The sequence below is a fragment of the Pseudonaja textilis genome, chromosome 7 (genome assembly GCF_049901715.1).
Source record: "Pseudonaja textilis isolate UNSWEBS1 chromosome 7, rPseTex1.2, whole genome shotgun sequence".
NCBI lineage: Eukaryota > Metazoa > Chordata > Lepidosauria > Squamata > Elapidae > Pseudonaja > Pseudonaja textilis.
This window is the reverse complement of record NC_141996.1, coordinates 23,429,542-23,454,403: the sequence shown is the minus strand read 5'-3', so window position 1 is coordinate 23,454,403 and position 24,862 is coordinate 23,429,542. Positions and strand designations below refer to the sequence as shown.

At 38.0% G+C, this 24,862-nt stretch overlaps 1 protein-coding gene across 3 annotated transcripts in view; it reads left to right on the top strand.

Annotated features, from left to right (window-relative positions):
* The window catches only part of STARD13 (StAR related lipid transfer domain containing 13), a 117,041-nt gene that overhangs the window by 47,850 nt on the left and 44,329 nt on the right, over nt 1-24,862 (top strand). The window contains exon 1 of one of the 3 annotated variants that reach the window (XM_087937240.1): nt 14,266-14,442. The exons of the other annotated variants lie outside the window; for them this stretch is intronic. The gene's annotated coding sequence lies outside the window, so the exon portion shown is untranslated. Of the gene's footprint in view, nt 1-14,265; nt 14,443-24,862 lie in introns of those variants that run through there. 3 annotated transcript variants of the gene reach the window in all.

The following is a 24,862-nucleotide window of genomic DNA, read 5'->3' as shown; positions in this document are numbered from 1 at the left end:
GACAACTAATCATGAAATTTGTTGGTTTCATGAATAAATTCTAGATGAAATAATGCAGCAATTCAACCCCCATGTAGTAAGAAATCATAGCATAATTTTCTGGTAAAATCTAAATTTGTCTTTGTTGGTTGGATTTTTGAATCAATCATTTGTGCCGCAATACTGCCCTCTCTCATAAGCAGAAAGCACACACTGTATATTTCTAATCAAATTAGCTTTTTTAAAAAATCTGTAGCTTGGGGATATTGGTTTATTACTGGTTTCCAGCTCTATTTTCATTTACCAAATGACATTTGGAGAGCTTCTGTTTTGAACAAAGTCACCTAAGGGCATATGCTGCATGATTCAATTGTTGTAGAATGTCACTCCCTTCCTAGCACACATGACTGAAAACATTAGCAAATTTAATCGTTCCCAGTGGTGTGTTTTTTTTTCACACATCAGGATTTTTTTCCTGAAAGGTTTAAACGATAAAAATTAACTTCTATAGATGAAACATTCTACCTATTACCTTTTTCCCTAGGCGCCTCTCTTTCCCATGTCTGTATCTAAAACTGTTTCACCCATTTTTTTTATAGTGGTTAATAGTGTATTTAGATGCATTAATAAAAAAAACTCAAAATCTACATTTAAAACAAGAAACTGGTGTATAGGGGATTTGAAAGATCATTTCAAGTTTATTTAAGAGGGAGTGGAGATGGTTGATGTCAAGATTCAAGCCCCAATTCTTTTTTATGTGTGTCACACATCACACACACACACACACACAAAGGAATAGAGCTGAAATCATGCCTGTATTTCTATTTTTGCTTTCAAACCTAACTCATGAGTTCCTCCATGCTGCCTCTGTCAATGGCTTTGTTTGTTTTGTCACCAGCCTTCAAAAGGCATTGGTAGTTTTTAGTACTGCAATAGCACCATCTTTTGTCGGCTGCTTTTACTGGCAAAGAGATGGCTTCAAGACACTCTTATATATAAAGGAGAATTTCTCACCTAAGATCACAAGATCCTGGGGGCAAAAGTACTGCAGTGTAAGGCTAATTACGTAAATCTTCTAGGCCCATCTGGAGTTCCATCTGAACGAGGCTTTTCTGCCATGGCACCTGTCATTTGAAACAACATCCTCAATTTTATGGTCCTGTGGAAAGCCCTCAAAATGTGCTATTTTCAACAAACTTGGAGATGCCTTGGTAATAAGGGAACCTGTGTGCTGGTTGTATTATATGTCATATCTTCCCTTTAATAATCTTTTTTTATCTATTCTTATTGTCTTAATAGATTTGTAAAATGTTTTAATTTGTTGTTTTAATGTTTTAATTCATTGATTCACTACATATCAGATAGGTGGCCGTATTAATTTGGCCAAATGAACAAACAAATCAAATGTGTGGATAATTAGCACCAAAGTTTTTGCAGGAGTCCATATCAAGATTTAAGATAGATTGTTGTAGATGCTTCTTTATTTTTATTCACCTTTTCTTTCTTTTATCTCCATTTTATTTCTCCACTGACATACCTGTCAGCCCTGTAAGGTAGACCAGATGAAGAAACCAATGCCATATAGGTCTAATACTACTTTTATTGAAATAGCGATAGTAACAGAGTCTTGCATGTCTGAGTGTGCTTCACATTATCTTTGTGTGTACTAGGGAGGGTCAGGGGTGGGATTCAAACTTTGGAACAACTGGTTCTGTGAGCATGGCTAGGTGGGAGTGGCTAGGTGGGCATGGTCATGTGAGTGGCTTCTTTTTTGCAGCAAAGCCCCCCCCCATTTTTTGGGCCTTCTGGGCCTCAGGGAAGCCTTTTGGGGTACGTGTTTGCTCCCAGAAGGCTTCCCTGGGACTCAGGAAAGAAAAAATGAAGCATGCGTGATAAGGACTGACTGAGGGGGGAGGGGAGAAGCGGGTGGAGAGGGGTGGGGCCAGCCAGGGGCATGATTTGCTGGTTCTCCAAACTGGGCAGAACCATAACAACTGGTTCTATAGAGCCGGTCCAAACTGGTAGAATCCCACCCCTGGGGCGGGTACTGTGTGAGACATTTTCTCAAATTAGTTTTTTTGGGGGGGGGGAAAGAATGGATTGTTGCCTTGGTAGTAGCTATTTCTCCTGTTCTACACGGCTTTTTCTTGTGTCTTCCACATCACTTGCCTGACTGGCCACTTCCTCACTTCAGAGACTACGAAATCACCTGATTCAGCTGATTCAGAAAGGAAGATGAATCAGAGTTTAAGAGTTTGCTATTGTTTCCTTCCTAGGGCTAAAGGAAAGTGACTGCCCCTCCCAGTTACCCAGCTGGCTTTGTACCTAAAGTGAGACTAGAACTCACGGACTTCCAGGTGCTAGACTTAGCCTGATGTTTTAACCACTAGACCACACTGCCTCAACATCATGGGGCTCTGTCAATTTAGGATGGCAATTACAGCAGTTCTAGTTGCCATTATTAGGCAATTCCCACACAGTTGTAGTGTGGGAAAAGATTGTAGCCTTAAATAACCTTTGCATTTTAGTTTCCTTCCTAGTTGTTAGGGATACACCCTAGCAGAATCTGCACGGCAGTCAGGCAGGCAGGTAAAAATATGTGAGATAAACGTTTTTGTAGCTTACACTCAGTAAAACAGATACACTCTGCTAGTTAAATAGTTTATTCCAGTAATAGTTTTAGCATAGTCAAAAATAGTCCATATGTCATTCACTAATTCAATCCGTCCGGGGATTATACAGTTGCAAAGTCCAGTGTCGAAAAAGAGGTCAGTAAACTTACAAATATCAGTCCGGTAATATATCTCCTCGCAGTAGAGATATGAAGAAGTCAAACCTCCTTTCTTCCTCCAACGTTCAGCAACTCAGCAGTAGGGAACACGCAGTTAGCAAACCATCAATCCATCAAACCAGCAACCGTCAGCAATACAGCAGGTTCTCTTGCTCCCTCTTATGGCGGTTTCACACCGCACCCAAAATTACATGCTTTGCAGTTTAAAGTGACACACACTTAAACTTACAATCATAGTTTATATATGTTATTTTACCCAAACTACGTTAGGTAACCTATGTTATTCCTAACATTCTCCCCTTTGGGGTAATATAATAATATATATATATATATATCTATTTACAACCTCAACCCATAGTCATCACAACTTTCTTTGTGTTTGACTGCACCTTGGGCTTTTGTAAATTGATCAGCAATATTTTGTTCAGTCATACAATATTCCAGTCTTATTAAACCATTTTTACAGATTGCCTTACATTCAGATATCTAAGATCTGTATGCTTAGATCTCGTTTTCACAGCAATATTTGTAGCCATCCGTATGGCTGCTTGATTGTCTTCATACACTACAATGGAATCATTAACAGTTATTCCCATATCCAACAATAACTGTTTATACAGAATTAAATCAGTACATAATAAAGATAGACATGAAAATTCTGCTTCCATTGTGGACATACTTATGTGTTGCTGTCTAATTGACCTCCAACCAATCAATGCTTTTCCTAATAGTATAGCCATTCCTGAAGTTGATTTCCTAATGTTTATGTCTGTTGCAAAACTTGCATCAGCATATGCACTTAAAATCAAATCATCTTTTGGCTCCAAATACAATGCATAGTGCATTGCCCTTTTAAGATATCTTAAGATACGCTTTGTCGCTTGCCAGTCAGCAACATTGGCAAGATTCAGCATTGAATCGTGCCAATTGATTAACACTATAGGCAATATCTGGCCTTGACCAATTACTAATGTACGATAAACTACCAATTAGCGACTGATAGATCATCTTATCGAATTTTGAACTTTGAGCATCAGTGCGGCAAAATTCCTGACTCATTGGAGTTTTTGCTGGCTTACAAAGTTCCATCTTGTATGTTTTTAGTAATTGATAAATCTTATCCTCTTCAGATACCTTATAGCCACCATTGGTTTTATTTATTGTCAATCCTGAAATGATACCTGGGGTTAACCATACTGAGAAGAATGTTCAAATTAATCTGGTTAGCCACTGTTTGTTCCTTGACCACTATCCACTCCTATCCTATAATAATTTTTGACTGCGGTAATGTTCCTCCTATTCCTCCAAATATTTGGCAGCCATTAACTATGTAAAAATAATGGAACTGTGTAGAAATAACATCGAAAGAAATTATAATCTCTTTTTGTAGCTCTTCTTACAGTTCTGTTAATACAAATTCATTACTTAAACTCCATTACCTCATGTATATAAGTGAACAATTGTGCCTGAGCTGAAGCATCTGTAAGAGGTCAAGTGGGAGACTAGCACTGTTGCAATGAAAGTGCCATCGTATGTTGTAACATCATACGCATGAATGAAAGGGATAGAGTTTACAGCATGACACCATTTTTGTTATTTTTCTAAAAGCAATGGAGCCTGCTGATGCCTCTACACTTGAGTTGAATAAGGAAATTACAGAGCCCAGAGTCTATTGCATTGTGAGCTTTTTTTCTCCCTTTTTGGTTTCAGCAGCTGGTGGCTGCACATTAATAGCCCAGTATGATATACTCAAAGCCTGTAATGATCTATTAAAATCAGGACCCAAAAGATGAATTAGGTCCTCCCTCTCTTTTTCCCTATCTGCTATTTGGTAGGATTCTGGCCACCTAAGCAAGGTTGAACGTATATAGATGATGATGCCTAGAGAGTGTCAGTGGGCCTTTCCTCATTTTATATTTTCCATAGTCTTCAATTATTTTAATTTAAGACTCATACAGCCTATGAGAATTAATCATCTGTTTCTAATAACCCAAAATGTATATCCAATACTAATGAACATGTTTGTATACTCGCATGCCTCCAAAACACTGGAGGCAAGTTTTTCCTCTCAAATGGAAAAGTCGTAACAGCTGCATAACACACAAGGACCACAGTGCTTCCCTCTGGTTAGATTTCTGGCAGCAAATTTCTAATGCAAAGCAACTTTCCAAGCTGCTTAATTACTATAAGCCTGTTAAGTGTAACTTCTTTGGTGACTGAAAAATATGCTTCCTTTTAAAAAAATTTAAATGGATTGCATAGTTTGTGAACACCTGTGCTTGTTCTGATTCCTCCTAACTCCTAACAGTTAGGTATGTTCTAAAATTAGGGGGGAAATTTTGAACTAACATCACCCAGAGTAGCTAGAAGCATTCATCCATACCGACTCCCATGTAAGGATTTGTAGGATTGTAGTTTTAGATCAGTCACCTGAGAAAGAATTCCAATATTTAAAATGCAACTTTGCATATAATAAAATATCCATTATTTTTAATTGGGAATTTTTAGATTGTTTCCAGTAAATGTAAAACTGTCTTTACTACTTATATTTCAAGATTAAATGTCCATTGCATTCTTTCAAAAAGAGGGCATTTTTCAAGAACTATGAATGCATTTTTAATTCTGCCTTACATAGCATTAATTGACAAGTATGTTTGTTGCCCACCTTTTGTGATATCTCCCAAGAATCAAACCTTTGTCTTGGGTTATTCTATTTTCTTGGCACAATGGAAAGTGAGATAGCTATCTTCACAGCATTGATGTATTCCATCTGGCATGATCAAAAATCTCCCAAATTGACAATCTCATACACTAAGACTTTTTAGCAACACAAGGCACATTTAGAAAATTATGAATATTGCAAGTTTATTTAAACATAAATATCTAATTTCAGATATGTTTTGTTGGTGACATTTTTTTCTGTAATCATGAAAATGTTTATTTTAAATGTTTGCACATTTATATTCCATCCTTGCTTCTAAGATGAATATCTGGGGGCAGCGGGGACATGCTGGAATGCTTACTGAGAAAATGAAGTTTCTCTTTTAATAATTCAAACGTGCAGGGTTTTTTGTAACATGCTGGAGACAAACAGGATAGTTTTATGAATTATCACATGCAAAACTGACACAGATTACAGGTAAATCCTAGGTGTGTTAGGAATAGGATTATAGTTGTTCGAATTTCTTAAATTGTGGTCTAAATAAGGCTGGAGGGCTCCAATTTAGCAAAGATCATATTTGAACTTGATATCACTGTCCTAGAGATGGAATGCCAGCTCCAGGTTTTGAGGACGGAGGCTTGGGGAAAATGTTCTCAGTTGCCTTTTTGAATGAGTAGGCTCACCCTATTTGCCGGCTCTTGCTATTTGACTTCTCCCCCTCCCCGGCCATACAGGCATTTTGCTCAAGAGGGCAAGATACATTATTGAGGGAATGCTCCTTCTCCTTCTCCTCCTCCTCCAAGGAAGGGAAAAAAGCAAAACCAGCATTCATCCCTTTTTTTGTAGTATACTGATGCTGCAATATACAGATAACAATTATCCTACTTATGCCTAACATCCAAAACCTTTCAGTTCTCAGTTCCAGCTTTATTGATTATGGGAATTTATTGGCAGTGTAAACCTACTTAATATGGTATAAGGTTTCAGTATGGTAAATAAACATCTGTGGATAATTACATCACTATCTGTCAAAGACCTAGCCCTAATGTTCTCTTTATGTTAATACAACTCAACTTATGTAAGTAATTTATTTGCCAAGATTTTTAAGTAGACAAACTTTTTGGAGTTCTTGCATGTCCATATTTCTTCTTCACAAGTAGTTATTTTCTTTTTATAACCTATGAGATTACACTTCATCTTTTTATAAAGAAAATGTTTTACCGGTATATTGTGGATTCAAGGGCTAAATCAGGAAGTCTGATAAATTCAAGGGCTAAATCAGGAAGTTTGAGGCTAAATTCTTGAAACTAATGAGAAGGTCACCCAAAAGAATCAGAAATACCATGAGAACTATCTGAAATTAAAGGTTTTGTTACTGCATTTGGCAGACAATGCAAAGCAGATATATTCCCCATATAATACCTAGCAAGTATTTTATACACTTGAACAATAGGGTAGAAAATTCTGATGAATTTCAGGCTTCATTTTTAAAAAACATTCAATCTCTATTTTCACCCACCTAACAAGAAATGATCAGATGACATATCTTGAAAAAGAAGAAAACATAATCAAATTAAACCACAATTTGTATAGGAAATAGAACTTTATGAGCAAATAAAACATATTCATCGTCTTTACAATTTGAGATCTAAAATTTCTTGAAAAGGAGAAGTACTTCCACCCGCACCAATAAGCAACTGTATGGATGCCAGGGAAGCTTCCTTGAGGAATCATCCAAAAACAACACAAATAAGAACACTTCGGGGTAGAAGATGCTTCTGGACTCAAATTGTTTAAGTTATAAAGGTTTGGATCCAGTATAGTTGATAAAATACTGATGTTATGTGATTGTATTTAAAAAAAAACCCAGTTAGCAATTTGGAAGTTTATGGAGTCACATAATTTTGTAATTGATTTCAAGATGACTGTATATGAATGATATTCCACAGAAATTAGTGTTTGTTTTTAAATAATTTGTTGCCCTATAGCTCATTAAAGCAAGGGCAATTTCTTTACATGAAATTAGAAATAAAAATGATTGTGAAATAGTAAAATAATGCTTTTGTTTTTAAACTGAACTTGTTATGTAATACTTCTGAAAACCATGGTTGAACTCTAGATGGTGAGATGTAGAACTGCACAGATCTTTGACCTGCTGTCATTTTTCAGACCGCCCACATTCAGACATGGTTTTGCCCATACTTAATCTTGACTTTAATCTATTTTTCTTAAATCTCTTCCATTGCTTTTCAGTTCTGCTGATTAAATAAAATTATGTATTCTTAATGTTAGTCTTGCTCTGCAGAGGAAAAGAACTGATAGTAATCTTATTTAGGCCCATTTTTAAAAAATACATTTTCAACTGTAGAAAAAATAAAGATGGCATCTGGAAAAGATATGCTTCTGTCTACATCTGGAACATTTAAAATTATGTTCTCATTTTCTAATGGTTGAATCAAACAGCATCAGTTAAGTTGTTCCTCGTGGTGCAGCTAGGACTGGCTTGGGGTATGTCTGTGTAGAATGTCTGCAGGATAAAAATCTAAATCATCTGCAATATTATCAGGACAGAAAATTGGGATTCTCCTTTATATTCACCTCTAAACACAAAAAGTCATGGGGACACAAACCCATCATCATCCAGGTTACCTTGGATTTGAAAGTGGTAGTGGTATTGCTCACTTCTGCCTGTTTCTTTATGTAAACTGGGTACAGTTACAACTGTTGGTTTGTTAACTTTTTTACATTGAAATTATATTTTCCTTTTCTACAAGAAGTTAATGTTTTCCCCTAGTCATAAGCAAATTGCACTTTTTCTACAGTCATGATTTAAATGGTTTAAAATGTGTGGCCATATGATTCTGAAACTTAAGCTCAGAAATTATTGTGTAATCATCAGCCATATCCATAAGAGCATTAGCATATAAAACAACATTTATAGGATCAGAAGACTTTGGACTTTATAATAATAAAAAATATTTTAAAGATTAATATATTCTTGAAACCAGAGACTTTTCTTTTGGAGCTGATGGATAAACAGCTACGGGGGGAAAACTTATGGAACTTTGTTTTGAATAGAATAGAATAGAATAGAATAGAATAGAATAGAATAGAATAGAATAGAATAGAATAGAATAGAATAGAATTCTTTATTGGCCAAGTGTGACTGGACACACAAGGAATTTGTCTTGGTGCAAATGCTCTCAGTGTACATAAAAGATATAAGTGATGAATTATGATCATAGTCATCATAAATACATTCATCGTATATGATAACTGCAGCAAGATTATTATATGCACCAACATAGAAAGATTCAACTTTACCCATAATAGAGGAATGGATGATAGAACTTGTTGAGATGGTCACATTGACAGCTTTAACTAGACATATATTTAGTGCTAAATAAATAGAGATAAGTTTTATGATAACTGGAAACCTGACTTTTTAAAGTTTTTTTTTAATCTGACATTTATTACTTTATTTTATATATTAAATGTATATGCAACCCCTCTCACCATTGAAAGTGATTCTGGGCAGCTTCATAAGTAATTCAAGGCAACTAACATACTTAATACTGTTTCCTCCTCCTATTTTCCCCGCAGCAATCCTGTGAAATGTGCTGGACTGAGAGAGAATGACTGGCTCAAAGTCACCCAGACAGCTATCATGCCTAAGCAGGACTAGAACTCACAGTCTCCTGGTTTTTAAGCCAGCATCTTAACCAGTACACCAAACTGATTTTGTGCGCATCTGTGTATCTATGTATCTGTATGAGAGACAGAAGAAAGGAATTATGATACGATTTGGTTGATTAAAAATAGATTATAGGAAAAAAGTATAAATGAGGTTGTAACCAGAGATTAGATTACCTTTATAATGAAAAGTGATATTTCTTTCTCGGTCTCGGTCTCTGTCTTTCTCTCTCTCTCAACTTTTAGCTTTGTTCTTTCTTATTTCCTTATTTGTTTCTTCTCTTTTTACTCTAAATATTAGTTCTCGATTGTTTTTATTTTTCTTTTTAAAATTTTAATAAAGTTATACAAAATTCACAAAACATTTAATTATTTAACATCATCTTTTCTCACAGGATCCAATCACCGGGACTAGAGGTTTAGTCTTCTGAGCTTTCAGGCTCATGTTGGAGAGAGAGAATTCCCTGAGGAGGGGCTCCAGCATGAGTTCAAAAGCTTGCAAGAATAAACTTCTGGTCCGATTGACCGACTCAGATTGGAATCTGCATCTTTATTCTGGGACGTGTATATCTGCCTTCATTCATCTTTGGCCAACCTATTTATTTCATAAAATATTTATTGAAAAATGACTTTTACTTCTGGATAAACAAGTGCAAAAATTGCTTATTTCTTTAACAAATAATATAAACAAAGCAACTAAAATGAACAAAATAAAATATACAATTAAAACATACATGAATATATTTAAATTTTCATAGCAACGGTGTAGCTCCCATTTGCCTTGTTCTAGTTCTTTATTGTTTATTGGCCAAGTTTTATTGGACACATAAGGAATTTGTTTCCAGTGCATAAGCTCTTGGTGTAATATAAAACATAAAATGATATAATCATAAGATATCAATAGGAAAAAGTAATAGGAAAGATGAGAAGGATAATATTAATACGGCCCTACTACATGGGTAAATATCCTTAGGTATAAGACATAAGACATTGCTTACAAAAGTTACAAATCCGCTTTTGATAAGATATCTGGGAAATTTGAGGAAGGCAATAATACTTTATATGCTTAAAAGCAATTGAGAAATCAATAATTTAGGGATACTTAGTGAAATATCTAAGATTGTCTGGAAGTTTTGTTTTTTCACTTTGGTCTTGACTGATTGAAGTTTGGTCAATCACTTTTATCATACATGCACACATAGCTCTGAAAAACAGTTGCATCTGTCAATACAGATAAATGCTAATCTCTTTCGGATTTCTTTTAGTCCTTGTTTTATTGCTTCATAGGTTCAGGATCATTTCCAAACAGCTACTATCCGCTTGCTCCAATTATGCTTTGGGCTATTTTCCATGTTATATTTCTGTACCCAATACTATATACGTATTCTTACAAGGTTTATAAAGCATCCAGAAAATGGTTAGAGGCAGAAAGAATAATCACACTCACCCTTAATACGGTATGGGGAGAAACTAATTCGTTTTGCATTTTTGGAGTGACCTAATTTGCACACAAATTAAAAATACAGTAATTGTTTGATTACTATAATATGTTTATGCACATTCTTTTTGTACGGAGGCCTCCTTTGTTTTCTCAGCCATATTACTCAAATCCCATACCGAAATATTCCAGAGATGGATTTTGAATTGAATTAAAAGGTACAAAGAATATGTACGTCTCTATTTAGTATTCTAATTCGTAGCCTGTATTTTCTGCCTCCTAAATCTCTCATTGGTTTACAAACCTTTTTAACAATTCGAATAAAAAGAACAATGCCAGAGAGCAATCTAAAAATATTAAATAGAAGTTTTAAATTGGTAGGCCAAAATATAAAGGTAGGAAATGGGGCTGTATAAAGCATTTGAAAACAGCACTTTAAAAAGCATTTTTGCATTGAGTGGAATATTCTCCTCTCCCTCAAACTAGTAAAGCACTGCATTCTCTGGAAGACTCCCATGTCTGCTTTAGAGAGTCTCTAAACTTATGCAGATAGCGCTCGACTTACCACCACAATTGACCCCAAAATTTCCATTGCTAAGCAAGACAGTTTTTAAGCAAATCACTGCAGTTGTCAAATGAATTGCGTGATTGTTAAGTGAATGTTCCCCCACCCACCCCTGTTGACTTTGCTTGTTGGAAGCTGAAAATGTTATAAATGGTGATCTTTACACCCAGGGGCAGTGCAACTATCATAAATGCATGCTACTGACCAAGTAGCCAAATGTTGATCATGTGATCATAGGGATGTTATAACTATTGTGGTTCGCCGGCAGCAGGTGTGGATGGCTGAGGTCTTGGAGAGCAAGGACTCAGATGAGGGGCCTGTGTGTGATGCAGGGATGGGGCCAGGACCATCAGGGAGTGGAATGCTGCCTTTGGAGATTGTGGAGGCTGGCAGCAGTGATGAAGAGGTCCCTGAGGAGCCTGTGCCCAGTGCGCGTGTGTGCAGGGCTGCTTGATGGAAAGAGCAGCTGCAGCAGCATGGGCAACTTGGGAGTAAGGCTGCAAGGTAATGGCCCCTCCCCCAAGAGATAAAAGACAGCTGAGAAAGCAGAGTTCTTTGCAGGAAACAAAGAAGTTTTTGCACTCAAGCCTTATGGACATTCAGAATATCTTGGTTGGTGTTTCGAGTCTCTTTGTGTTTGAAATCTTTCTTAATAACTTTATCTAGTGTTCTTGGCAGCCTTGCACCACCTTGGCAAGGCTCGTTCTTATCAGAGATAATTAATTTGAAACAGCCTTTTAACCGTGAAGGAACGGAATTTGTAAAGAATCATTAAAAGGTTTTTCTGTTACCTCTGTTTCATGTTTGTTTCCTTGGAGCAAGGTTTGGGTCAGAACAATAACAGTCGTAAGTGTGAAAATGTTCATAAGCCAGAGTTTTTTTGATGCCATTGTAACTTTGAACGATCACTAAATGAATAGCTGTAGACCAAGAAGAACCCATAGGTGCATTCACAAAAACCTTGTTTCGCTGGCAGTTCTGATGGAAAGGGGTCTGTCTATATATGCACATCCAGGCTCTGACAATGTGAGATAGCCTTAGAAGCAGCTGTGCAAATATCTCTACTTTATGGTTTCTGAGGATATGTTTCGCTATGGTAATGTGCCTATAAGGTGCCCCATTCAAATGCTTTGCATGTACCTCTTGCTGAACCCAAGCTCATAGTCTCCAGTCAGGACTTCCAATAGTATGGAATCCTGGGAATTGTAGTTCAGAAAAAATTGAGAAGCACAAGTTCCTATTTCTTTCATAAAAGCTGGAATAACGTAGTCTTTGATGCCTATCTTTTAAAAAAGCAATGGAGATGAGTAGGCATATTTAAGAGCAATTTCCAATGTTTTCATTATGACCTATCCTCAAGTACTTATTCTCTATATTTCTTTTTTTTTACAAAGTTTTTATTTTTTACAACAAACATAAAAACATAAAGCCCTCTTTCAATTATATACATACAGTGTGTCAGTTGGTTACAATCTTTTGTGCTATCCTTTTTTTACCATTACTCACAAGTTATATAAATTGTCACCTTATCGGTCTAGCTTGTACTTATATAATATCAATTATTAAACATTCATTTGACTATTTTTCCATCATTTTATACGAGATATTCTAATTTTCATTATGATTTAATCTTATACATTCATCCAATGGTTATATATCTTATATTGTATTCTTTATCAGTCTATTAACTTTTATTGTAAGGCTTACTATCTCAAGTAATTATTCTCTATATTTCTGATACTGGGAAAAATCAAAGCAGACACCAACTTAGTTGTGTAGAATCATGTGCAAGAAGTGGTTCTTGAGATATTCTGGTCCATGATAATTTTAAATATTCATCGTTAAAGTCAGTACCTTGAATTGAATCAAGAAACAAATTGGCAACCAAAAAGGCTGATACATTAAAATACTTAACTATTCAGCTGGGTTTAATTATAATATTGATAAACATATTTCAGCCAATTTAATTTTTCAAAGTCAGGTTTGCCATACATAGAGCAACTAGTTTAATCATGACTAACTACTCCATGGATGACTGAGATGTCTGATTTCTTCCCAGGTGAGATCCACTAACATATAAAAAGTGAAGTTTTGATTAAAAATATCTTATATCAACTGTTGCCATTTCAACATTCGAATATCAGATTGAGGCTGAACTCATCCAATAGGAATACACCATACCCTGGACAAGTTCTATACCTATTCTGCACTCATAATATAATCCAATATCCAGCTTGACTGAATCAACCTTCAGTTTGTTCATCCTTATCTAATAGAGCAATGATTCCAGAATCAGATTCATGACTTCTACAGAAGTGGAAAATGGAAACAGAAGTGGAAGATGGAAACAAGGGATTGCTTTTATTATGTCTGCACATGTACATTTATTTTAAATCAGCTTAATATAAAAATTCATTATTTGGTTCACCAGGTACTTGTATTAGGTTAAGGAAGGCTTGGATAATCTTGATAGGCTCTTCATGCTTTGTTGGAAAACTACCAGCCAGGCAAGGTTGGAGTTGAGCCTTGAATTGTTGTGTAGCCATAAGAGACTTAGGACCAGAGGAAGTATTCAGCAGGTTCTGACCAGTTCTGGAGAACTGGTAGGGGAAATTTTGAGTAGCTCAGAAAACCAGCAAATACCACCTCTGACTGGAGATTTTACAGTATCCTTCCCCTGCCACACCCACCAAGCCACGCCCACAGAACCAGTAGTAAAATAATTTGAATCCCATCACTGCCTAGGAGTGGCACAAATATTCCATGGAACTTTATCTGTTTGTTCTCAAGAGAAGGCAAGCAGTTTGGGGGAAGTTTTTGTATTATAGGTAGAATATAATAAAGTAGTCAACTTGGACCCATCACCGTGTAGCTCTGGTTGCCTGGGCCTTGTAGGTCATAACTCTCTAGTCATTAGATATCAGTATTCATGATTGGTTGGCTTTTATATGAACCTCATTAAGATGAGTGATTGTTTTTCCAGCGGGTTGCTTCATGGCCTGATCGCACGATTTACCCAGTGGAGCTCATGGTATGAGAAATGGTTTACAGACAATCCAGCTGTGAGTTTTCATTTATACAAGAACAGGAGGAGGGACTAGAAACCAGCCAAAGCCAAGAGAGGCATTGATTAGTTCAGAAAAGATGTAGAGCACAGTCCTGCAAACAGCCTTGTGGAAATAATAGCTGGCAGAGATAAGCAAGAGAAAATGCTCAATGGCAAAGTGAAACCATCTGTCAGATTATGAACATTTCTCAGTAAGCAGTAGAAGAAATAATGTTTCTAGCCGAGCCTTAAGATAATTTTACACAAAGTAAGTCTGCTTCCTCCAATATGAATGTGGTTATTGCTATGCTAACTATCTCCATTTGCTCTTCCGATTAGAGTTTTAACAGTTTTAGTTGAATGTGAGATATGCAACCAAGCTTATTGTGCAGTTGTTTATTTGAAAACAATGCAAACAAGCTTTCAATTGCTCATTTTTCAAGTTTAGCTTTGTTGTTTTATTTAAGTGCTATTTTTTCTACTAGATTTTAGAATTTGTCAGATTACCATTAAAGATTAGTCCACTATATATATAAATGGTTTACTGACAACAGCTATGTATGGTAAACAAATGGAAGAAACTATGTTTGTAGTGGTAAGAGAAAATGTATTCTTCCTAGTCAGAATAAGTTAAAAGCAGAAATTATTCCCCTGACTCCTTTATTTATATCAGAATAATGGAAAGAAATTACTGCTTCCAAAATCCATTCAATTGTTCTTTTTTATTTTATGTATATTCATTGAGAATTATAACTTTGGTACATGTAAGAATAGTTAAATGTGTTTTTACTTCAATCCTAGAATAATCTTTGTCATCTGCATCCAACTTTAGGAAGAAACACTATCTTTCGACTTGGGAGTTTGGGGTGGCGTGGGAAGGATCTGTATCTTCAACGAAGTTTTAAGTTGACTGATGTTTGTATTTTAATAGAAGTTGTGAGATAGAAATGACATGAATGTAATTCATTCAGTAACTTTGGAAATGATCTAGTTTCTGATGAGTAGAGATGTTAATAGGAAGCAGGAGGTGAGCTGTTTTGCTGTTGTTACTCTGCACAAGATCCTAGAAACTGCATTGCTTGGCACCAATCAGTTCTACAATTCTTTGTACAGCAATTGAACTTTTACTATTCTACTTTTAAAACACAGTTTGCTCTTAGCCAGAAGTGGAAGCTTTAGCTGTTAACTCTTTGAATTATATACAACCTCTTTCTCTTTCTCTTTCTCTCTCTCTCTCTCACACACACACACATACACATCCCAGACATTATAACCCAATATGGATAACAAAACATTGTAGCATGTGTGGGAAAATGGCTTTAGTCCAACATCTGGAATCATTTATCTTCTGGTAGGGTTTGGAAAATGACTGGTTTATGCATTTTACAAAACTCCCTGCTGATTGATGTCATTAATTCAGGGGGATGGGAGTCTGTTCTTACCAATGAGGGGGGATGTAAATTAGGAAAGAGGCAACATCATGCCCTCGTGCTATTCACTTATCAATAGTACAGGCAGAATAGGTTGGATTCTGCCCAGGATTCTTGATGCCCTCTCTTTTTAAAGTTTTGGCAGATGTATGTATTATTCTTGACAGTTATAGTTCTGTCCAGTGGCTTCTTAACTATAAAATACTAGCTTTTCAGCTGAGGTAATTGCTGATTCAGAGGACCTATTTTTGTTACCATCATTTTTATTTAATAAGCTTCTTTACAATTAGGGAAGATCTTGCTGCCAAGAATGGTGGGAAAAGGTAATTACTGAATTGATGAAGTGTTTATGTAATATGTGTCCTTGCCATGTAAATTCAGTCTCTCATTTTCAGAGTATTTATTTATTTGTATCCTACATCTCCTCCATGAGCTGAAGGCAGTTTATGTAGGAATCTTCTTTTGATCTCTATAACTGCAATAGTGTAAGGGAACATCTGCTGAGGAAGAAATTTACTGCCAGCAAAGACGTCTCTGGTGATATTTTCTTTAAATTGTAATCCTCTTGTGTTCTTCTCACTCTTATTCTATGACCTTTTACACCCCACCCCCAGGAAATCTATTCAGGAGGAAAAGATATAATGGTTCTCCACTGTTCTGTTGTTTTACTGTAGTAGTAGTAAGGGATTCTGGGAGTCCACCATATAGAACTTCCCCAAATTTTTATGTTCCTTATGTCAGAATGTGATAGATAAATTGTATCATAATAATGACCACCACACTAATAATTCTATTGGGAGGGCTAGGTGGGACATCAAACATGGAATTTATTGCTATTAGGATCTGCATGATATATTTAGCAAAAACCATACATTGGTATAATAGCAAGATCTTGGCAATCATTAAGGCACACAATGGTTATATTTCATTGGGAGAACCATTTTAATGACTTTTCCTTGGTTGTATTGTCAATCTGCCCTTGTGATCACAGTTGCTTTGAGGTCTTCTGTTCCCTTCTCATGGCCTCCTTGTTTGATTATTTGTCATTTGCTGAGGCTGATGTTTGCTATGCACTGGCTATTTCCACCCTGCCTGACTTTGATGTTACCAGAATCAATTTGAAGCATTTTTCAGCGATAAATCAACAGGCACTGTGTGATATATGTATGTGTGTATACTTGCTAATTAAATAAGATGCTTGTGTATTCAAAGGCAGAGAGATTAGTTTTTTTATTTTAATTTTTAAATTAACACTCAGTTTCATAGCAACTACATAAATCTGAATGAGACTCTAAGACACTTTGCATACGTTTGTAAGGGAATAAGGAAATAATGGAACAATTGCAAAGATAAGAAAATAACTCCTTTTCTCCCCAACCCTGGTTAATCTTTCAAAAATACTTTTAAACATAACGAACATTTAATCCTCCTAGCTATATTAGAATGCACCGCAGTAATCAAGTGTCAGACATGTAAGTGGCTGTTGTTAGAAGGGTTGAAACTGGCATAAAACTGCCAAGGCTGTGAAATCAGTACCTATCCACAGCCTCAAACCTAGGATCAGGCAGAAGCCATGAATCCAGGAGAAACCCAGAATAGGGGCTGATCCCTTCCAGATGGGATCTAGGGGCCCTGGTCAAACCTTGCAGCTTTTGGACAAACAGCAGCTTCATCTTAATTTCTGGAATGTGTATTTAGGTGTTTTTTTTAAATAAATGTAAAGGGTGAACCCAAATACATTTGTGGGTAAGCTTAATCCTAGCTATCTGTATTTAAATACCAACTGTTGTATCTTTTCTGCCACCACCCATAAAGTTGCTTTTCTAGTCAGTGAGTGTCCATATATTCTACCATAAGTGTATTTTGTTGCTGTTTTGATTTTTCTATTTCTGTTCTCAGCTTGCTACGGTATGATGAATGTGATTCTGTGAAACCTGTGGATCCTAATACACATAGAAGCATCCTTTCTATCCCTTTTCCATTTAAGGATGCACCGAATGAAGAGGTGTGGACTATTCGGCAGTGTGAATCACTGCTAGATTTTAGACAATATTTACATTTTCCATTTTTCAGCTCTAATGCCCCCTTTCTTCGTCTTCCCTATAAAAAATTATATAAATAGATTATAGATTAGCCCACTTTTTGTTTTAAGTGAGAAACACTCCATATTTGGGATTCATAATCCTCTAACTTGCTTTTAATCCTGAGGTCCAGTGGTCTTTGTTCTTTTCAGTTCCACCTTCAACTGGTTTTGTGAACAATGCTGTTAGCAATTAAGATGATCCCAAACTGATTACTGTAATGTAGGAAAATTATTTCCTTGAACTACAAAGAGAAACATTGTATTCATAAGATCAAAGCAAACTCTTTTGCTATACTCTCCAAGTACTGTGCAGCCAAGAAGGACTTCATAATTTACCTAAACATATTAAAATTCAGGGTATTTTAACATGTGCAGAGCGCCTCAGTCAATACATGGAGCTCATACACAAATTCTATTTCACTTCTCTTTTAAAAAGAAATCCTAAGCATGGAATATGTAGAATCCATTTCACATGTTTCAGGGACTTTTGACATAATTTTCCATATATAAATATTTAAAAATTACTTAGTTGCAGTGATTTACATGATTCTCAGCAGTTTATCTTGAAGGCAAGTTTTCAGCACTAATCAATGGCTGTTTCCAGTCCTTCTTTTGTCTTCTCAATTTTCTGGAACTGCGCTGTAAAATAAGGAAGAAGGAACAGATACCATTTTTAATGATCTCAATTATATTCCAGGGCAGGTAATGGAAATATATGCTTTTTAACAGCTACACAAAACCACTGAGAAAATTTTTTCATAGATTGACAATATGTCTACCTGCTCAGTATATTCTTTCTGTCAATTTTTAGGCAAGGCAGCTGGTGTTGATCAGTGTTTAGAATCTGTGTTAATTGGATTGTGGCAAAGAAGGGCTACCACATAATGATGCCTGAGCAAAGTTCCATTAAAAATATGTCTTCTCTTTTTCCTTCCTGCTAAACCATCTCAATAGATTTTATGCACTTGGAGGCAGGAGTGGAGAAAAGGACTTTATTCAACTGGCCTTTGATATCATCAGATAGCATTCAGATAATAAAATCTAGACAAAGTAGAAGTACTTTTATTTAAAAGTCAGGGATAGAGTATCAGACAGTTTGAGATGAAGGCTACCTTTTTAAAAAAAATCAAATTCTTTTGATTTTTTTAAAAATAAGAATTGTTTCTGCTTTGTCTATAAACTGTATTTTTGGTGGAGTGTGTAAGGCATCCAGAAAGTATCCATGATATCAATCACTCAGAGACATTTTCTCTCCAATTGATTTATTTAGAAACAGATCTGGCATGTCAAAGACAATTTCCCAAAGTTAAAATTTTTCATGTGTTACAGAGAATCCACCTTCTCTCCTCCCACTTGTACACTTCATAAATCCCAAGAACCGATTAACTGCCACTGGAATTTCTTAATATGACATACAGAGTAACCTTGAACTTTTCAACTCCTCCAACTCTCTTTTTTAAAAAATGTGGCAGCTGAATTTCAAAGCTGATAGGCATCCCTCCTTGAAAACTCCTCCTCCTAAAAGAAAAGAAAAAAAACACATACAGGGGTTAATACATTGTCCTTAACCCCCTCTCCCCGCTCCACGAGGACCCTTTGGTTTGTGGGGGAAATCCTCATGGAATTGGTTAACCAATTGATCAGCATGAACATCCCAATTCTTTACCCACCTTGCATCTGAGAGGGGGTATTCTTTCCATAAGACCAAATATTGCAATCGGCCATGGTGTCATCTAGAATTGAGAATTTTTTGAATCTCATAATGTGTTTCCCCCTGTACCGTTAATGGTTGGCAGTGATCTTATCATTGATGCAGTAGCTGGTTTTAGTAAACTACAATGGAACACCGGATGAATTTTCCGCAATAGTTGAGAAAGACTTAACTGGACAGTGAGCGGATTGATTATCTTTGAAATTGGAAAACGGACCCAAAAATTTTGGACCCAGCTTCTTACTGGGCAGTTTCAGCCTAAGATACTTGGTCAACAAATATACTTTGTCCTCTACTTTAAAAGGCAGTTGAAGGGACCTATGTTTGTCCGCCTGTTTTTTTATAATTTTTTGCAGCTTCGTTCAAAACTTTTTTTGTATCTTCCCACCCTTTCTTTAATGAGTTCATCCATTCTGTTAGGGACATGGATGAGGCAGGTTGTCTAGGTAACTCTGGCATTGGGACAAAATCCATTCCATTGATTTGGAATGGAGTCAAGGCCATGCTGCTATGTACTGCATTATTGTAAGCAACCTCTGCAAGAGGTAATTACTCAGCCCAATTTTCTTGTTGATAATTTACATAGCATCTAATGTAGTGTTCAGTCATGGCGTTAGCTCTCTCCGCTGCTCCGTTACAAGCAGGATGGAAAGCTGAGGATAACCCTTGAGAGGAACCAATGGATTTCAGAAATTCCCTCCAAAATTTTGCGATAAATTGTACCCCTCTGTCTGATATTAATCTACAAGGTACTCCATGTAGTCTATAGATATGTTTCACGAACAGCTTTGCAAGTTTGTTCACAGATGGAAATCCTTTGCAGGCTATAAAATGGGCCTGTTTAGAGAATAAGTCAATTATAGTCCAAATGATGGTATTCCCTTCACTCTTAGGTAGTTCAACAATAAAGTCCATTGCGATTTCTTCCCAGGGTTGGATTGGTTCAGCAACTTGTTGCAGGAGGCCAGGGGTTTTTCCAGTTCTGTGTTTCATTGTGGCACAGATTGAACAACTTTTTACATAGTCCTCGACATCAGATTTCATTTTTGGCCACCAGAACTGTCTTCTCAGTAAATGTAGGGTTTTTAAGAATCCAAAGTGGCTTCCCAGCCGGGAGTCGTGACTACGCTTTAGTAGCAGTAGTCTTGGGGTTGTGGGTACATAAAGCTTAGTCCCTTTCCAAGCTAGTCCATCATTCATTGTCAACTCGATTTGATGGTCCAGGAACCAAAGATCGGTCAATAGGGCTGTTTTTAATTCCTCAGGCAGCTTATCTTCCAGGCGTTTGGGGTTGCAACCAGTTGGCTTGGGCTCGAGTGGTCACTTAGCCTGCCGATTGAGAGTCTGAAATTAAGGCTTGTACTATTTCCTCTCGGTGGCTGTCAAACTGAGGTTTTCTGTACAGAGCATCTGCCAGTAAGTTTTTCCCTTGGGGGATATATTTAATGTTGAAATTGAATGGCTTGAAATATTGGGCCCAGCAGACTTGTTTGGGCGATAAGCTCCTAGACATCTTTAGAGCCTCGAGGTTCTTATGATCAGTCCATATCTCAAAGGCCACTGGCGCCCCTTCTAGAAAATGCCTCCAAGTCAATAAAGCCCATCGTACAGCGAATGCTTCTTTCTCCCAGACCGCCTACCTTCGCTCTGTGTCTGTCAGCTTTTTGGACACATAAGTGCACGGCATCAGTTGGCCTTGAGAGTCTTTCTGCAGCAAAATGGCTGCCACCACTACATCACTTGCATCTGTTTGGACAATAAAAAGCTTGGTTGCGTCTGGGTGCTGGAAGATGGGCTCAGCTGTGAAGAGGCATTTTAAGGTCTTGAAAGCTTTCTGACAGTCCATAGTCCAAACCATGGGTTGACTTGGCTTTAGTTTGGTGGGTGATGGGCCCGTTTTTAATAGTTCTGTCAACGGGAGGGCAACTTCAGCAAAGGACGGAATGAATTATCTACAGAAGTTGGCAAACCTCAAGAAATTTTGAAGTTATTTTCGGGTTCTGGGGGGGTTGCCAGTCCAGCACCGCTTTCACCTTTCTGGGGTCCATTTCAATCCCCAGGTTGGATATTCGGTAGCCTAAGTAGTCCAGCGACTCTTTGTGGAATTCACATTTTGAGAGTTTCCCATATAATTTGGTGGCTAGAAGTTTTTCTAGAACCTGTCGGATCAATTGAACATGTTCTTCCATGGTTTCGCTGAAGATAAGGATGTCAACCAGGTACACAAGGACCTCCCGGTAAGGGTGCAGGTGTAGCACCTCATCGATGAGCTGCATAAACACTGCAGGAGCCCCCTGAAATCCGAAAGGCATGACTTTGAATTGGAAGCTACCCAGAGGGCAGTTAAAAGCAGTTTTCCACTCATCTCCCTCTTTGATGTGGATCCAATAGTAAGCTTCCCTGAGATCTAGCTTGGTGAATACTTTGCCCTCGACAGGTGGTTCAATAAGTCCTTCATAAGAGGAAGAGGATACATGGTTTTGATGCATATGGTGTTCACGCCTCTAAAGTCAACACACAATCTCAACCCGCCATCTTTCTTCCCCTTGAACAACACGGGGCAGCTAATCTTGGTTTGGCAGGGTCAATAAAACCTCGTTCCAAATTGCTGTCAATGTATTTCCTTAATTCGGTCATTTCAGCAGGCGTCATGGAATACATCTTTGGTTTTGGTAATTTCACCTTGGGCTCTAATTCTATGGCGTAATCAGTGGCTCGATGGGGAAGTAAAACATTACACTCTTCTTCACTGAATGCTTCAGCCAAGTCCTTGTACTGGTCGGCTACCTGGGGATTATCTGGGAGGAGGTGGGATGCTGGCTCAGGCTCTGGGTTCAAGCTGACTGGTGTCTTTGTAGTGGGTGGAAGAGAGGGCAATGGGCCGGTCCAATGAGGATTTTTCCGAATCCATCCTCCCATTTGATCGTTGGGGCCCATTTGTCTAACCAAGCAAGTCCCAGTATGATTGATGGGGCCCTAATTCCATCTTGATCAATTCTTTCATTTGAATGGCTGTCCCCCCAATTAAAGTTCCATCCACTTGCTCAAAACTGATTGGGCATTTTAGCGGGTTAGTCTTTATGCCCAATTGTTCAACAATGGGGAGTCCGATAAGACATCTAGAACACCCAGTATCAATGACAGCTTCTAACTCCCCGGTCTCCCCCATGTTTGGTACCACTAACTTTACCTTAACTGTAAAAGGTATGATGGAATCACTCACCATTGGGTTGTCTTCGCAGGTCGGGTTCTCAGGGATGTGGTGTCAGTCCGGTGGTCCGTTGCTCCTATCTGCGCAGAGGGGGCTTTCCCAGCTGTGTTTGGTGAAGCCACCCCTGCCTGGAGGTCTTCCTTGATTCTTCCAACCTTTAACAGCTGTATTAGGCTTTGACTGCAGAGCTTGTGGTACAGGAGTAGGGGCCAGACAGTCTGCTGCCCTATGATCAGCTTGGCCACATCGGTAACATTTCAGCACCTTGGTGGGTTGGGTACGAGCAGTTTCAACTGGTCCAGTTGGCAGTCTCCTCGCCACAATTCTCTTAGTCGGGGCTGCCAGAAGAAGTTTCCTGTGTGGGTTGATGCTGCGATCTAAGCTGAGGGAGGCGGCATACCACGATTGTAAGGTCTCTGGGATTCCCCTAATTTCATAGCCCTTCTTTACTTCTGGATTAATGGCTTTTTAAAAATAGTGTAAAGTCATTCTTTCAGGCCAATCCATGAGGTGGCTTGCAACCCTTCTAAAGTCCCAAATGAATTCTGACAAGGGTCGCTTGCCTTGCCTCGTTTCCATTAACTTCTTTTCATTCTCTGCTACTCTGTCTGGATTTTCAAATCTGAGTCTTAATAATTGAATAAATCCATTTACATCGTATAATTCGGGGACTTGTTCATTGTGTAGTTGGGCCACCCAGTCTGAAGCATCCCCTTCATTCATCCCATTTGTTATGGCTGTAACCAAATTGTGCTCTGTGGCATATTGATCTCCAAATTGTTCTATATGGTATTGGATTCAAGTGAGGAAGTAATTGAAATGTTCATGGTGGCATCAAATACGGTCTCAAAGGGTATTTGGTCTGGCCTGGTTCATGGTCATGGAGGTGGCACATGCCAGGCCCCTGCAGGTTGTACTGGAATGGCAGGAACAGGCCGGGTGGCATATGTAGGCTGGGTAGGGCCCCTGAATCCTGGCTGGATGGTGCCTCTCTGGAATAGGGGTCCCTGTGGCCTCGCTGCCAGTTGGGACTGCAGTTGTGGTTGCCAGGAGGAAGATGGGTGTGGCCTGGTTCCCTGGTCGGGTGGAAGGGAAGTGGCTGCTGTCTGGGAAACCCCCCTTCAGACCAGGGCTGTGTTGGTGCTGGCTGCCATTGGCATTGAGTCCACCCCTGGCCTGGATAAAATCCCCACCCTAGAGGGATACTCTCTTCAGGGGGCAAAATTCCTTCTGGAAAATGAGGGGATTGCCTCGGAGGCTGCAACATACCTCTGTCAGTTGATGCTTCTTTCTGGCTTCCACCAACTGGCATCTGTATAGTCTCCTCGTTCCTCACAATACTTGGGTAAGTGAATATATATGGGTGGTCTCAAGCTTCCACCCGTCCAAACAGATTGTGAGACCAAACCTGTCACCTTTAAATTCTGGAACTGTTGATGTAAATCTGCCATTGATTGACTTTCAGGAATAATCTGAGGGTTGTCTTCTTGAGAGAATTCTGACCCCAATTGTCTCTCTTCCCTCCAATCTGGCAGAATAGCCATATGCCTGGGGCTAGAGAAAGATTTCTCTTCAGACAGCTGGGTTTCATCAGGGTTATAACAACTTATTGAGTTGAAACACTTCGGTATAGCTCCCAAATCTCTTTTTCCTACTGCCATCCTGAAAGCATCCATCATCTCCTCCAAACAAGGGATGACAGGTTCAATTAATGCTCCGGAGGGAGGGGCCCCACACTCTCCCCCTTGAACAACTCCAACTTCGGCTGACTGTAGATCTTTCTCCATCTCTGGAAAAAGAACTCCGGGGTATCAGCCAAGCTCCTTCAAAAATTAAAAAGTGACTTTGGGAAATAAATGTAAGGCATCCAGAAAGTATCCATGATATCGATCACTCCGAGACATTTTCTCTCCAGTTGATTTATTTAGAAACAGATCTGGCATGTCAAAGGCAATTTCCCAAAGTGAAAATTTTTTGTGCGTTACACAGAATCCACCTTCTCTCCTACCTTCTCCTACTTCTACACTTCATAAATCACAAGAACCAATTAACTGCCACCGGAATTTCTTAATACGACATACAGAATAACCTTGAACTTTTCAACTCCTCCAACTCTCTTAAAAAAAATGTGGCAGCTGAATTTCAAAGCTGACATAGTGTTTCAGTTGCTATGGCAACAACTGCCCTTAAAACCCAACTAGAAACTTCAATTAATGCAGAGTGTTGCTATTCAAATTTTGATTGAGACAAATG